The 16,469-nt window shown below is 40.2% G+C and overlaps 1 pseudogene; it reads right to left on the bottom strand.

The window, feature by feature from the left end:
* Nucleotides 1-14,793: 14,793 nt before the first annotated feature.
* Nucleotides 14,794-15,869, bottom strand: LOC110211617 (large ribosomal subunit protein uL10 pseudogene; annotated as a pseudogene).
* Nucleotides 15,870-16,469: the final 600 nt, after the last annotated feature.

Below are 16,469 nucleotides of genomic sequence, written 5' to 3'. Positions count from 1 at the left end.
GTTAAACTGAACCCTTCTCAGCATTACGAGGATCTAAGACGTCTCCAGAGGCCTCGGGATGGAAAATGCTGTCCACATCCAAAGAAAGAACTATGGAAGTCGAATTGCTCTCACTTATTTTTACCTTCAGTTGAGTTTTGTTTAATCTTTCTGATGGTTCCTCCTATTGGTTTTAATTTGTACTTACAACTTCACTAATGTGAAAATATGTTTAATGGGCATGTAAATGTAAGCCTATGTCAGATTGTGAGCCATCTTGGGGAGGGTGGGGGGGGAGAAAAAGGGAGAAAAAATTTTCAACTCAAAAGCATATGGAAAATTAATTAATTAATTAATTGGTTGATTGATTAATTAATTAAAAATTTTAAAAAAGAGAAACATTGTAAAAATTAAAAAAAAGAAAACAAGTCCTTAAAATATACAATTGGGGGCAGCTAGGTGGCTCAGTGGATAGAGTACTGGCCCTGGAGTTAGGAGGACCTGAATTCAAATCTGTCCTCAGACGCATAACACTTACTAGCTATGTGACCCTGAGCAAGTCGCTTAACCCCAATTGTCTCATAAAAAAGCAAAAAAAAAAATACAATTGGCTAACTGGAAAAAAAAAAGTACACTGAAGAAAACAACTCCTTAAAAAGCATATTTGGCCAAATGCAGAAGGAGGTACAAAATCTAATAGAAGAAAACAATTTGTTAAAAATTAGAAATGGGCAAGTGGAAGCTAATGACTCTGTGAGAGAGCAAGAATCAGTCAAACAGAAACAAAAGAATGAAAAAAATAGATGAAAACATAAAATACCTCATTGATAAAACAACTGACCTGGAAAATAGAATCAGGAGAGACAATTTAAAAATTATTGGTCTACCTGAAAATCATGATGAGAAAAAGAGCCTGGACAACATCTTTTAGGAAATCATCAAGGAAAACTGCCCTGAAGGTAAAATAGCCATAGAAAGAATCTACTGATCACCTCCTGAAAGAGATCCAAATTGAAAATGCCAAATAATGTTGTAGCCAAATTCGAAAATTACCAGGTCAAAGAGAAAATACTGCAAGCAGCCAGAAAGAAACAATTTAAATGTCATGGAACCACCGTCAGGATTATGCAGGATCTTACAGCTTCTATATTAAAAGATCATAGGGTGTAGAATACGATATTCTGTAAGGCAAAGGAGCTTGGATTACAACCAAGGATCAACTACCCAGCCAAACTGAGCATAATCTTTCAGGGGAGGAGATAGACATTCAACTGTGAGAGATGATCTCTCAGAAGTGAAGCCTCCTCAAAGGGTTAATAGTTCTTGTTAATAATTCTCACAAAGGGCAGCAATTAGGAGATCACTGGTCATTTGGAGACAGCTGTTTCAGTTAAATGATAAGGTCAGAAACCAAATAGTAAGAGGTCAAGAAGAGAGTGAGAGGAGAGAAATTGGAGGCACCTGTTGTAGATGGCCTTCTCAAGGAATTTAGTTGTATTGTTGAAACATACTCCCTTCTGACCTTGTCAAGCCCCTCCCCCATTTTTTTTCACACAGAAGAAAGAATAGCCCTATCCCGAAGCCTAAACTGTTTACCCTTGCAAAACTTCCCACCTTTTTTGTTGCTGGGGAAGATTTCTGTGAATAGATTGTGCCCCCTGAAGCCCAACCAATGGGATAAGGGGAAGGGGGTTAGGGAGGAGGAGCTCGAGTTAGGGTATAAATAAGCCTTGTTTTCTGTAACCAACTTGTACTCCCTGGCTAGCACCATTAGTGCAACAAAGCAGTACCCTTTCTCATGAGAAAACAATAAACTCCTTTCTGTTTTCAAGGTAAAAAAAAAAAGAACTAGAAGACAAAGTAGAAATAGAAAAAAATCCACTGGTTAACTCTTGAAATAAACCCCAAAATGAGAACTCCCAGGAACATCATACCCAAAATCTAGAGCCTCCACATCAAAGAAAAAATATTGCAAGAAGCCAGAGAGAAAAATTCAAGTACTGAAGAGCCAGTCAGGATCACACATGATTTAGTAGCCAACACTACTAATTAGTGGAGAGTTTGGGATACAGTATTCCAGAAGGCAAAATCTATAGGCTTGCCACCAAAAATAACTTACCCAGCAACACTGAGGGTAAATATCTAGGGGGAAATTATACCCTTAATGAAGTAGAGGACTTTCAGACATTCATGATGAAAAGACCAGATCTGTGTTACAGCTTTGAACATCTAACACAGTCGATGAGAGAAACATAAAAAGGAAAACAGGAATGAACAAAAGGATTAAAAAGCTTACATTCAAATATGGGGAGATATGTGTCCCCTCTGAATCCTATCAGGGGTCGTGAAGGGAGTCTATTTAGACAAGCCCTGGGAATAATTCTGTTATGTCTTGATGGTCTTAAGAGAAGAAGGGGAAAAGGGAAAGGAGAATACACTAGGAGCAAGGGAAAGTTAGCAAAAGTTATCTCATAAGGTGCACAAGTAGAAAAGAGTAAGGAGAAGCAGTTGAAATTTGAACCTTATTCTCATTTGAACTGGTGAGATAAGGGAAAAAATTCATATGCATACTGTTGGGTACAAAAATATATTTCAATCAGTGGGGAAGTAGGGATGGGGAGAAGGAAGAAGGGGAAAGTAGAGGGAGGATAGATTAAGGGAGGGATTAGTCCTAAGTAAAACAAACTCTTAAAAGTTGTACTAAGATTTTTTTGCTCTTTTTGAAGTGGCAAAGGATAGGAATATAAGAGGGTACCCATAAATTGGGGGACGGCTGAACAAGTTATGGCATGTAAATGTGATGGAATACTATTGTGCTATAAGAAATGATGAAGTGGATGGTTTCAGAGAAACCTGGGTAGACTTGTATGAACCTACACAAAGTGAAGTGAATAGAACCAGAACAACTGATACAATGACAACCATATAGTAAAGACAAACAGCTTTGAAAGAATTAGGAATGACCAACCATGATTACAAAGACCTAGTGACAGAGAGTTGAAGGACTCAGAGTACAGAATGAGACTTTTTTTTAACATGGCCAATGAGGAAATTTGTTTTGCTTGACTATAAAAGTTTATAATAGGGGTTTTGTTTTTCTTTTCTTCTCACAGGGGGCGGGGTTCATGTGAGAGAGAATGAAGGCATATTTTTGTTGATTAAAAAAATGTAATTTAAAAAAAGCTTGCAATCTTTAGCTTTTAGGAATACTACCACCAGAAAGTGCTATGTAGCCACTGAGAGCACAGGTTATTCTTCTGACAATCTTAGCGTCAACAACAAAGGTATGGATATTAGCTTGATTCAGATCGACAATTCAGACTCCTACTAGAGCCTTTCTCTAGGATTACAGAGCCAATGGGTGGTTTTATGTTGATCATTGGAAACATAAGTGCTATTTGGGGCCTGATCAATTTTCTATCTTCATGTTTGGTCTTTGACAGGAGCTCCAAAGGACCTTCTGTTTCCCACTGACCCCTAGTCATATCCTCAAAGGTTAGAGTGATACACTGAACACTCTCGCTTAAACAGCCTATGTGGAATTCATCATCTATAAATTAAATCTCTTAGAAAAAGCTTGTTTTCAGTCATTATAATAACCTCTTTGGGAAACAAGTTACCTGAAGTTGTAGAACTTCTCTTGTTTCCTAAAACTACCTCCTCCTAGCCTCAAGGGAATACTTTCTAGTTAGAAATTTCATGTGTATCATGTCCATCCTACATATATATATATACATATATATATATATATACATATATATACATATATACATATTTAATAATTTTATAACCAGTCAAATACATTTCTTCATCCTTCCATATTGACAGATATTAATACTATTTTTATTATAAAGAAATCATTTGACTCCATAATGATCTTAGTTACCCTTCTGTGGACCTTTTGCAATTTACCTCTTTCTAGAGCAGGGATGGAAAACCCTGAAGCTTTGTTTCTGTCAAGGATATTGACATAGAGAATTCAAACACAAGTCAGACAAAAACATTCATTTGGAGGAAAAGAGGAAGTGTTGAGAGAAAGTGTCCAATTCCTTAAGAACAAAGGACATAAAACTTTTTTTTTCAGTTACTGTGACAAATAGAAATATTCTTTTAGTTTCACCTTATGGCCAATTAAGAGGGGGAAAAGAACAACTTTATCAGTAGTTCATTGGCAGAAGTGATAATAGAGCTTGACTCCATGCTGTGGTATTCTGTCTACTAAGTCACACTGACTTCCTTGTTAACCTTGTTCTGTCCTTTACAATCTGCTATACAATACAAAAATCTAAACCTTATGGTTTAGACTATGAAGAATCATAGAGATCACTATTCCCATTTTACAAATGACAGAACTGAGACTGAAAGAAGTAATTTTCCAGTGTTCAAACAACTACATTCATTAAATGTCAAGAGGAGGATTTTAGCCCAAATCTTCAAGGCATTGTGGTGCTGTAGAAAGAGTGCTGCATTTGAGTCAGAGGACCTAGGTTCAAGTCCTGGCACTGACTATGGGCAAGTCCTTAACCTCTCTAGGCATTGAACTTTCTCATTTGCAAAGTGAGAGTTGGACTAGGAGACCTCTAAGGACCCTTCCAGCTCTATATCTAATTCAAAGCCAATCCTCTTTCTACTACACCACACTGCATTCACCTACAACTATGTGATTCTACAAAAGAAGTAAAAAAACCAAAAATAAAACCCATGACTCCTACCACTGATGACTTTATAATAGAGAACTTGCCACTGAAGAGCCAACAATGTATAACACATACATACATGAAAAAAATAGAGAAAAGTTCCAAAGCATATGTACAAACCAGTGTGAGACAGTGTGGTGTAGAGGGTATAAAATATAACCCAAAGTTATTTTACTTAATATTTTCATGTGTTCCCCATCTGTTTGGGAAAATTAAAGAACAGTTGAGGTGACTGGGTGACTCCTGGATAACTGAAGTTCTCAGAGGGTTGGAAGGAGCACAATGTTTGGTAAGTCTTAAGACACTATAAGTAACAGTAACATCCCACTCCTCCAGAAAAATAGGGGTCAAGCTTCAGTACAGTAAGTCCCTTGTTTGGAGAGCTAAATAAATTGACATAGACATTATTGGACAGCTAGGTGCTACAGTGGATAGAGTGCCACACCTAGAGTCAGGAAGACTCATCTTTATGAGTTCAAATCCAGTCTTAAACACTAGCTGTCTTATCCTGGGCAAGTCATGCAAACATGTTTCCTTATCTGTAAAACAAGCTGGAGAAGGAAATGGCAAACTACTCCAGTATCTTAGTCAAGAAAACCCCAAATAGGATCACAAAGTCAGATATGACTAAAAAAATGACTGAACTAGATATTGGAAAAAGTGGAATTATCAGACCCTCTGACTGAAGGGAATAGGGCAGTTCCCAGAATCTCATCCCAAGTGATTGGGAAAGCTGCAGAACCCTCTGAATAGCTGAATGAAAGTTCTGTATTAAAAATAACATTGCCAACAGTTTGAAGAGAATAGGTACTATACCTGGGTTCTAGCTGTGGAGCAGGAAACTGAGACAGATTGAATTAACCATGATATTCCTACACTACCCTCTAGCACTTTGGTAAACACACTTGGTGCTCCAAGATGTTTAGAGCACACCTGGTTTAAGTTAGCTTTGCTCCCAGGTGGATTGATCTTGAACCAGCTACGAGCAAGAGGCAAGAAATAGACATTTCCCAGACTTAGGCAGAGAGCTCATTATATTACAAGAAGTTCCCAGTGAACTTCCTTGCTAGCCGCTTTTATCTCCTTGTCAGTATCTTTTGTTTTTACTTGTTGGATTGTTTTTGTCTGGAGGTGGGGGGGGAGGGTTGGAGGGTTTTTATAAATGGAATTGTTTATCTGAGGCTCTCACATTCTGAATTAACCAGTGCACCATACATGGAACCACTATGGGGACATGAGTATTGGCCATACCACTAATTGTGTGACTTTGAGCATATCAGCGACTTTTCTGGGCCTTTTGCCTTTATTGTAAAATAAGATGGTTGGACTAGATGAGGAGTTTTTAACAGGAGGTCCACAAAACCCCAAGGAGTCCATGTATAGATGTCAATGGGTTCATGAACTTGGCTTAGAAAATAACAGCTATTTTCAGGAACCTTTGGTTTCTTTTATAATGCTTAATATTTTATGCATTTCAAAAATAATTCGACAGAAGGTCCATGGGCTTTACCAGATTGCCAAAATGGTCCATGATATGAAAAAGGCTAAGAAGGCTTGGACTAAGTTGATCTGTAAGGTCCCTTCCCATTCTAAATTTTCTATCCTCTCTGATTATAAGAGGAGATGTCTGCTACTTGGACCCCTGTCTCAAGTTTCAGTTCATCGTCTGTACAAATAGCAAAATAGGTTTTCTGAAATGCAGACCTAAACAGGTCACTTTGCTATTCAAACTCCAGTGGTCCTCTGGAATCAAATATAAGCTTTTTAGCTTTTAAAACTATTTTTCTAGCTTCATAGTTCATTTTTCTTCCTACCCCCTTCAGTCCAGTCAAATTGCCCTCTTTCTTCCTCACACAGAACTTCCCATCTTCTGTTTCCCTGCATTTGTGCTCTGTCTTACATGCCTGGAATGCACTCCCTCCTATACTTTACCTCATAGAAGCTTTCTCTTCAAGATGCAGCTAAAACATCACCTATGTGAAGCCTCTCATGATCCCCTCAACTCCCTCTTAAACTACCTCGTAATGAACTACTTTGTATTTGTATTTATTCTCTTTATATTTATTCTGTATGTACTTATATATGTCATTGTCTCCCTAGTTAGAGGGTGAGTAGGGAATGTTTCATTTATTGTATTTATTTCTCCAGTGCCTAGGAAATAGTAAGTGTGTTGATTGATAGAAGGCAGACCTCCCAGAGAGTTCTCCTCCAGGAATTTTAAGTGACAATGGGGAATACAGTGGGGCATTACATCATTACCACTATTGATTTTAGATAACATTATCTATTCTTAGGGATGTGTCAGATAAAAGCATTTATTTGGTTAAAGATTATGGGGGAAGGGGAATGAAGCCAGGTTGTAGCCAGTGCATTTGATACTGACAATGAGCCAGTCTTTCCAGTGTGGTGGATTGCTTGGATTTCTGGCTACAAACTTCAGTGCATTCCTCTGTTCCCTGGCTCTATCTAATATAAAGGCGATGTAAGTGCTGAGGGAAATTAAGCAAAACATAATTATGGAGCAATCACATGACCAACACGATGGCAGAATATTTTATTTCCATTACCTGAAGCACCCTAACAACCTCAGAAAAAGAAATTATGACCCAAGTATAGTTACAGCTGAATCCACAAGTTAAGAAGATCAAACTCCAAACAAAGTAAAAAACCTCAATAATGGAGAGCTTAATAAATACTTCGAGCTACAATTCAGCATCCCTATACCCAGTGCACTCCAAATGCTGGCTACCATAGGCACAAGCAAAAGGATTCCTCATAGCAGTGACTCTGTCTGAACTCCCCAACTCTTTACTCCACAAAAGGCAGCCAACACTGATTCTGCCCACCCACCCAAAGTTAAAAGACAGTCCCTAGAGGGGAAAGAAGGGTGGAAGACTGGGACAGAGCAGAAGACAAGCTAGAGGGTAGTGTTGATGCCTAATGGAGAAGGAAATGAGACTACTTCTCTTCCCCACAGAGTTTACTCAGGTTCTCTCTTCATATTCCCCTATGTAAGGAGGCGAGGGATGCCACAGCCCCGTCGAAGGTTTGAGGATGGGGGAAAGAAGTCTGTACAGCAGAGCAAGGAAGAGGAGCCAAAAAATGAGGAGGGACCCCAGACCCAAATGACTAGGAATACAAAAAGATGGCTGAAAGAAAATCATTCCAGAGAAAAAGCCTGAATAAAAGCCTAGTTCATAAGCACATAACCAACAGAGAGAGTCATAAAAACAAAAGAATGAATAAGACCTCAAAGAAAAATCAGAATACATTTAACAAGTATTCTAATATGAAGAAAATTGAACCAAAATAACCCTATGAAAGAGAGAATCCTGCAGACTCACATGAGATAATGCAATATCAAGAGACTCCAGAATTGTTCAAAAGAAAAATAAACTTTTAAAATAAGCCATGGTGGGGGAGGGGCAGCTAGGTGGCACAGTAGATAAAGCAATGGCCCTGGAGTCAGGAGGATCTGAGTTCAAATCCAGTCTCAGATGCTTACTAACTGTGTGATGACCCCAATTTACTTACTAATTGTGGGATGACCCCAATTTCCTCAAAAATAAATGAATGAATGAATGAATAAATAAACAAATGTTGCATCTTCCAATAGGTCTCCTATGATGCTCTGCTATTAAGTGGGGTAGGCATTTGACAAATATTTTTAAATAAATATATAAGCCATTAGGAATGAATTAGGTAAGAAAAGGTTCATTGTGGCTTTTAGTCAGTATTGGGGGTGAAGCTTGTGGTAGTCCTTGAAGTATTGGCAGAAAGCAACAAAGTAAAAAAATAAGTAATAATATAGGGGAAGAAATAAGCCCAGGGCCTTAATAAGACATCCATAATGCCTGGATTAGAGGGAAGTTTTGTTGCCAAGTATTGAAAAGAGATGTCTAAAGTGGTAACCAGGGGCTAGTTGATATAGAGGCTTGACTGCCAGCCTGAAGTGTTTAGATTTAATCCATAAGATCAATAAGGAAATAAACTGTCATTGTAGGTTTTTTGATTGGGGAGGGTGATGTGATAACCATTAGTTAAAATGATATTAAGTTCTTATTTTGTATTTGAAAGCCAGGATGGCTGCCTGCAATCCATCAGTCATATTTTTTTTTGGAGGGGGGGGAAGCAGTTACTTTGCACAAGACTTTCTAAATGCTTTTGGGGACTATAACAACATATAAAATATGGCCATTGCATTAAAATAAATTTTAAATCTACTTGAGGAGACAGTCTGTGTGTAAAACTGTATATGTAAAAACATGTGTAAAAAATATATATGTACATGTGTGTATTATGTATACATATACCACATATACATACACCTTACAGAACTGACAAAGTCTAGGGCTTGATATGAAGAATTAGCTCAACACCATGGGAGCTGTCTGAAGTGTTGAGAAGTCTTCCTTTAAAACTAATTTTGTAAGGTTTCCTATCTACAAAAGTACTCTAGAAATAATAATAATAATGTATTATTAGTAGTAATAATTATTATCTGTTTGCTATATTTTTACTGGAAGAGTATACTGTGACAGCTTGAAAAACCTGCTTTGAGTGAGCTATACATAGTACTTGGAAGTCTCCTGATGAGCCCGTACTTCGAAATCTGTTGAGTACTGCTGGACAGCTACCAACATACTTATTTTCACAGTTTCCTTTTGAAGTCACAGTGCACTTATGTAACAGTCTTGTCTCCTGTATTTTATTTTGGCATTGAGTACCTTCAGGAAAGAGGTTTTTTCTTCTTTTTACAACCCTGATTCTTAACTCCTTAGGTTTATTTAAATGTAATTGGGCCAGCCTTAGGCAAAATTGAGAAGTAGGCAATATTTGTTTTTACTACCCTTCTCTTTCTTCAGCCCATGTGTCACATGCCCTTGTGCTGCTTGAAGGTACATACACTGTCTGCTAATTTTCAAGCCATCCACTGTCAACATCAGTGGCTGATTTTAAAGATAAAGCTATTCCATTGGAAATCAGGAATAGAGATTGCAAAATCATGAAAAACATCAGAGACTGAGCAACAAAGTGGAAGAGTTGGAAAGAGGAGTTACTATCACCCCACCAGTGACAGCAGAAGGAGGAAAGACAGGGTGGGATCCAGAATGATTTCACAGAAGTAGGTAGTCATGATTAGAAGCCAGGCCAAGAGTGAAGTGTCAGGGAAGCCAGATGAAGACAGAAGCCAAGCTATCAACTCAACCACAGCTTGCCATACTAATGCTTGCTGGAAGTGTATCATCCTTTCATGCTGGATCTGTGTATAGCTGCTTTTTAAAGGGACAGTGAGGCCTAGCAGCCTTTCCATTCTTTCCTCCTTTGTTCCAGTCTATTATGAAGAGATGGCCCTTTTTCTTACCAGGGTGTTCTTGATTCAATTCCTTCTATTCTCCTCTGAGAACTTTTCCCTTCAATCATTCCCTCTCTTATTCAATCTCTCTTTAGCCAATGACTCCTTTCCAACCACCTACAGAAGTCCTCGACTTAATGTAACCTGGTACTCAAGCCCATTTGCATAAGATTCTCCTCTTTGGTGGAGATTGATGAGTCTGGCTCTGCAGAGCAGAGCTCTAGCATAAGCTTTGAAAGAGGAAAGATCCTTATTGTTCTGGCTTCCAGCTTCAAGAGAGGAAATATATGGTTCCAGGTCCTCTTTAGAGAGAGGCTAAGAAACTAATAATCATATCTCTATTCCCACCTTACCACACTAGAAAGCTTGGGGAATTTCCCCTTGGGTTAGATGACAGATTTTCGTATGGTGGAGCTGAGTTCTCACTCCCCATCGAAGAGTTCATTCATTCTGTGTATTGGCTGGTATGATTCTGTTTGCTATCCACTTGGACAAATAGGTTTATTTGCTATGTGTGATGGGTCTTTGTGTAACTGGTATTTGGTGGGAAGGATAATGATCAAGAGAGTGGCTTGAAGCTAAAAATTATTTTCCCTAAACTAATAATATTTAAGGGGCTAAACAGATATAATTGTAGTCTAGTACCCCCTCTCTGAGGAGAGCAGAGTGCCCAGCCTTATGACTCCAATCTCCTGCTCTTCCTAACAGGAATCAAAATTTGTCTTAGAGAAGGGTGACCCTAGAGGAGACTCTAGAGATATCTGTTCATACCTCTGTGAGAATCAGACCTAGTGAGATCCATGTAGACACACATAACCCACATAGGCAACATGCACACACATACCTACATACATACCCTACACTTAAAAAAAAACCCCAACAACCTTCATTTGACTATGCAATTCCCTCCTACTAACATATTCTATCTTTCACTGCCTTACTCCCTCAAAAGGGTTATCTATATTCATGTTCCCCATTTCCTCTTCTCCCACTGTCTTCTTAATTCCTTGCAATCTGGCTTCTAAGCTAACAGCCACTATTTGACTGAAACTGCTTTCTCCAAGGTTACTGCTAAATCCAATGGACTTTTCTCAGTCCCTATTCTACTTAATATCTACAGTTGTCTTCCACCACCCACCGCCTTCTCCTGGACACCGCCCTCTTAGCTTCCATAACACCACTCTTTTCCTGGTTTTCTTTCTAATTGTCTGGCCAGTCATCCTGATCTATATCTTGCAACTGGACCCAGAGGGCTCTGGAGGAGAGAGTCAGGCTTTGAACAGCCCTCCCTCACTTAAATCCAATTCATGTGCAAGTCATGTCATACCCTTCCTAATGCCACGCTCCTCTTGGAGATCGGAGGACAAACAACAACAGCCACCTAATTGTCCGACCATTTCTTTTCAATCTCTACTGCATAATCATCCTACTTCTGTCCACTTAGTGGACCTTCGCTAAGGCTCTCTCCTGGACTCTCTTCTTTCTTCTTTAGATATACTTTGCTGAATTCACCAACTTCCATGGATCTAGTTATCAGTTATGTGCAATTGATTTTCAGATCTATCTAATCCTAATTTCTCTCCTGAGCTCTAGTCCCACATTACCAACCATCTTGCTAAGCATCCTATAGGCATCTCAGCTTCAAATAGGACCAAAACAGAACTCATCTTCCCAAAGCCATGCCTCCACTAAATTTCCTCATTTCTGTTGAAGGCACCACCATACTTCCTGTCACTCAGCTTCACAATGTCAGAGGCTTCCTATACTCTAAAGTCATGAAGGCAGCTAGGTGGCACAGTGGATAGAGCACTGGCTCTGGAGTCAGGAGAACCTGAGTTCAAATATGGCCTCTGACATTTGACACTTACTAGTTGTGTGACCTTGGGCAAGTCACTTAACCCCGATTGCCTCACCAAAAAAAAAAGAAAGTTTAAACCAGGGATGGGGAACCTGTGGCCTCAAGACCACATGTGGCCCTCTAGGTTCTTCCGAAAGGATTTGTTCTGTGAAGTTTGGATCCAGTCAAAGGGCCAAACATGAGGACCTAGAGGGCCACATGTGGCCTCTAGGTGGAAGGTTCTCCACCCCTACCTAAACACTCCCTCACCTCCCATATCAAATCAGCTGTCAAGTCTTCTTGATTTTGCCTCCACAATCTCTAACATCTTTTTCCTCTTTACTCAAACATCCTCTCCACCCTAGTCCAGGCCTTCAAGGAATCTCATCTGGATAGGTGGCAACTAAGTGGTATCATTGATAAAGTGGTAGGCCTGGAGGCAGGAAGACCTGGGTTCAAATTCTACTCAGATGCTTACTGGCTGTGTGACACTAGGCAAGTTCCTTAAAGTGGCTGGGGGGTGGGGGTGGGGGGCAGCCAGAATATCAAGGAATAAACATTTATATAGCACTTACTTTGTGTCAGGCATTGTGCCATGTGCTTTACAAATATTATCTCATTTCATCATCACATAACTCTGCAGGGTGGGTGCTAATATTCCCATTTTACAGTTGAGGAAACTGAGCAAACAGAGGTTAAGTGATTTGTCCAGGGTCACACAGTTAGTCAATGTTAGGTTGTATCTGAACTTGAGTCTTCCTGACTCCAGCCCCTGCTTATCCACAGCACCACCTAAGTTAGCTCCTATCTGTTGCATTTTCCTTACTTGTAAAAGAGAGATAGTAATAGCACCTACCTCCCAGAACTGTTTTGTGAGATTAGATAAAATAATATTTGTGAAGTGCTTAGCACAATGCCTGGCAAACAGTTGCTTAATAAGCTTGCTTCTTCATACTATTTGCTCTTTTTTCCCCTCCTCTGGTTTGTTTTGTTTCTTCTTTCTTGTGGTTCCTCCTATTGGTTCTAATTCTTCTTTACAACCTGACCAATGTGAAAATATGTTTAATAGGAATGTTTATGTAAAGCCTATATCAGACTGCATGCTGTCTTGGTGAGAGAGGCAGGGAGGGAGGGGGAGAAAATTTAAAACTCAAAAGCTTATGGGAGTGAATGTTGAAAACTAAAAAAAAAATTAGTTTTTAAAAAAGAAAAAAAAAAGAAGCTTGCTTCTTTCCTCCCTCCTTTCCTTCCTGATTGTAATAACCTCATACTTCTAGCTTCTTTCCTTTCCAATAAATATATCCTGCAAACTCATTACTAAAACTCAGGCTGACCACGTCACTTAGCCTGCTCAGGAATATTCCGAGGCTCCTTATTTCTTCTACCATAAAATATAAGTAACATTGGTGGTTGTTGCTATGCTGAGGGTGGAATTATCCAATCAGTGCTTGATACACCCCCTCACACACACACAAAATCTTCAGCTTGGCCTTCAAGGCTCTCCACAACATAGTTCCAACCTACCTTTCCAGTTTTATTTTGTATTATTCTTTCACACTTTCTTAATTCCAGCCAAACTGACCTGCTAATTCACCACATGGGACATATTATGTTGCCTTTTTGTCCCTTATCCCTGTGTCTGCATAGCATACTTCCTTTGCCTCCACCTTATAGAATCTCTACCTTCTTCAAAACTTTTTTTTCAAAAGGCCTCCTTCATGAGGCCTTTCCTGATTGTCCTGGTTGTGAGGCAGCCTCTGTTTTGCTATTCCTTCACATAATCTTGTATGTACTTTGTATTGACTAATCTGTTTACTATAGAATGTATGTTCCTTTAGGGCAGGGACTATTTTATTTTTACCTTTGTATTCCCACTGCAGTCAACTGGTCAACATGCATTTATTTAGTGCTTACTATATGCCAGGCACTCTATTAGCTGCAGATACAAATTAAGGCAGGAAACAATTTCTGGTCTCAAGGAACATATACTGTAATGGAGGAGATGATGTGGGAATTATGAGGTATATACAAGATATATACAGAGAAGGTGAGCACAGTCTGAAAGGGAAGGCATTAGCAAATGACGTGGAAGTCCTCTTACTAAAATCTGACTTTGAGATGCATCAGAATAGGAGGTAAAGTTAGGAGACCAAGCCTTCCAGGCACACAAAAAAAGAACATTCCAGGCATGGGACACAGCCGACAGGAAGGCACGGAAATGAGAATTGGAATGTTGTGTTCCAGGAACTGTAAGCAGGCCAGTATAGCCAGATGGTATAGTGTGGGCACTAAGACACAAGAAGATGAGAAAGGTAAGAGGCTGCTCAGTGAGCAGGGAAGAGACACGGTCAGACCTAGACTTAGAAAAATCACTTTGGTAATTGAGAAGAAAATGGATTGGAGGAGGAAGAGACTAGAGGCAGGGAAATCAGTTAGCAAGCTATTGAAGTAGTCCAGATGAGCAATGATGAGGGCCTGAACTAAGATGGCTGTGTGAGAAGAAAGGGCAACACATACAAGAGATATTACAAAGGTGGAAACAACAAATATTGTAAGTGCTAAATAAACACTTGTTGACTTCGACTGAATTGGATTCTAGGATGCTTCTCAAGGGCCCAGGGTAGGAATTTCATAAGGCATCTCTTTAAAAAGTTCTTTCCAGGCAGAGGGATGATAGAGAGAAGGGCAGATTGGGAAAGGGATAATCAGAAGGAAGTACTTCTGAGGAGGGACAGGGTCAAAAGAAAGAATAGAATAAATGGGGGGGGCAGGACAGGCTTAAGGGAAATAGAGTTAGTTTTTCACAACATGTGTACTCTAGAAGTGTTTTGCATAACTGCACATGTACGGCCTGTATTGACTTGCTTGCCTTTTCAATGAGGGTGGGTGGGGTGGGAGGAAAGGAGAAAATTTGGAACCCAAAGTTGTTTTTTTTAAATGAGCACTTTTATTTCTTTGTTTCACAAATAAACTGGCTGAGATAATTGTTTCCTGTGGGCTAATCAAATAGACCAAATCCCATATCTTCATCAGACTCCTCCGATTCTTCCTTGGTTTCCACCTTGGCAGGAGCAGCGGCAGCAGGTGCAGCAGCAGCTGGAGCAGCAGCCGAAGGGTCGGCTAGGAAGGCCTTCACCTTTTCAGCAAGTGGGAAGGTGTACTCAGTCTCCATAGCTACAGCCAAGACCCACTTGTACCCATTGATGATTGAGTGGGGTACTGAGGCAACAGTCGGGTAGCCAATCTGCAGACAGACGCTGGCAATATGTCGAACACCCTCTAAGAACTGAAGGTGCAAAGTCTCCTCCGTGATGTCCAGCACTTCAGGGTTGTAGATGCTGCCATCGTCAAACACCTGCTGAATGATCAGCCCAAAGGAGAAGGGGGAGATGTTCAGCATGTTCAACAAGGTGGCCTTGCTGGCACCCACTTTGTCTCTAGCCTTAATCAGCTGCACATCACTCAAGATTTCAATGGTGCCCCTGGAAATCTTGGTGGTGATGCTCAGAGCCTGGAAGAAGGAAGTCTTCCTGGGACCCAGACCAGTGTTCTGGGCTGGCACGGTAACATCACAGGGGGCAATGGCACTAGCACGGGCAGCAGCTGGCACCTTATTGGCCAGAAGCATGTCCCTAATCTCCATCAGATCTTCCTTAGTGAACACAAAGCCCACATTCCCCTGAATATGAGGCAGCAGTTTCTTTAAGGCAGGGTTGTTCTCCAGATGTCCACAAATGGCTTTGCGCATCATGGTGTTTTTTCCCATCGACACTATGGCCTTCCCACGGAGGGACATCTGGATCTGCTGCATCTGCTTGGAGCCCACATTGTCTGCTCCCACAATGAAGCATTTTGGATAATCATCCAAAAGTTGGTTGATCTTAGGAAGCAACTGGATTTCCAGGTAGCCCTGTCTTCCCTGGGCATCTCGAAGATGCTTCAGGGACTGCCACATGGGGCTTAAAGACGATGTCACTCGCACAAGGATGCCTGGGGAGAGCTGGAACCCAAAGTTTTAAAAACACATGTTTAAAAAAAATGTTTCCACATGTAACTGGGAAATAAGAAATACAGGAAATGAGGTACAGAAATCTATCCTGCCCTACAAGAAAATAGAAGGGGAAGGGGATAAGAGAAAGGAGAGGGGAAAGACAGAAGGGAGGGAAGACTAGGGGAAGGAGTATTCAGAATGCATGCCATCTTGGGGTGGGGGAGGGGCAAGATGGGGTGAAAATATGGAATTCAAAATCTTGTGGAAGTAAATGTTAAAAACTAAAAATAAATAAATTTATATATTAAAAAAAAGTTCTTTCCAGGGCCAATCCATGTAGGTTCCCAGCTGGAGGCCCTCATCAAGTCTAAGGGCTGCCCAGTCAATTTGCTGTTTGTTTATTCATTCATTCATTCATTAGTCTGTTTATGGTCTCGGTCTCTCTCAGGTTGCAAGTTCAAGAGACATTCACAGGTATTACGGATGGGCACTGGCACTTGGACTTGCCCCATGGCTGACCCAGGATGGTTCTTTCCTACTTAGACAATCTGACTGGCCACTCTGCTCCTGGGATCTCACTGCACTGATGTCATGCTTAGAGTGGATGCC

Source organism: Phascolarctos cinereus, unplaced genomic scaffold (genome assembly GCF_003287225.1).
Source record: "Phascolarctos cinereus isolate Bilbo 61053 unplaced genomic scaffold, phaCin_HiC Scaffold_726;HRSCAF=1367, whole genome shotgun sequence".
In the NCBI taxonomy this organism is placed as follows: Eukaryota; Metazoa; Chordata; class Mammalia; order Diprotodontia; family Phascolarctidae; genus Phascolarctos; species Phascolarctos cinereus.
The sequence above is the reverse complement of the archived record's forward strand: the minus strand, read 5'-3'. Positions and strand labels throughout refer to the sequence as shown.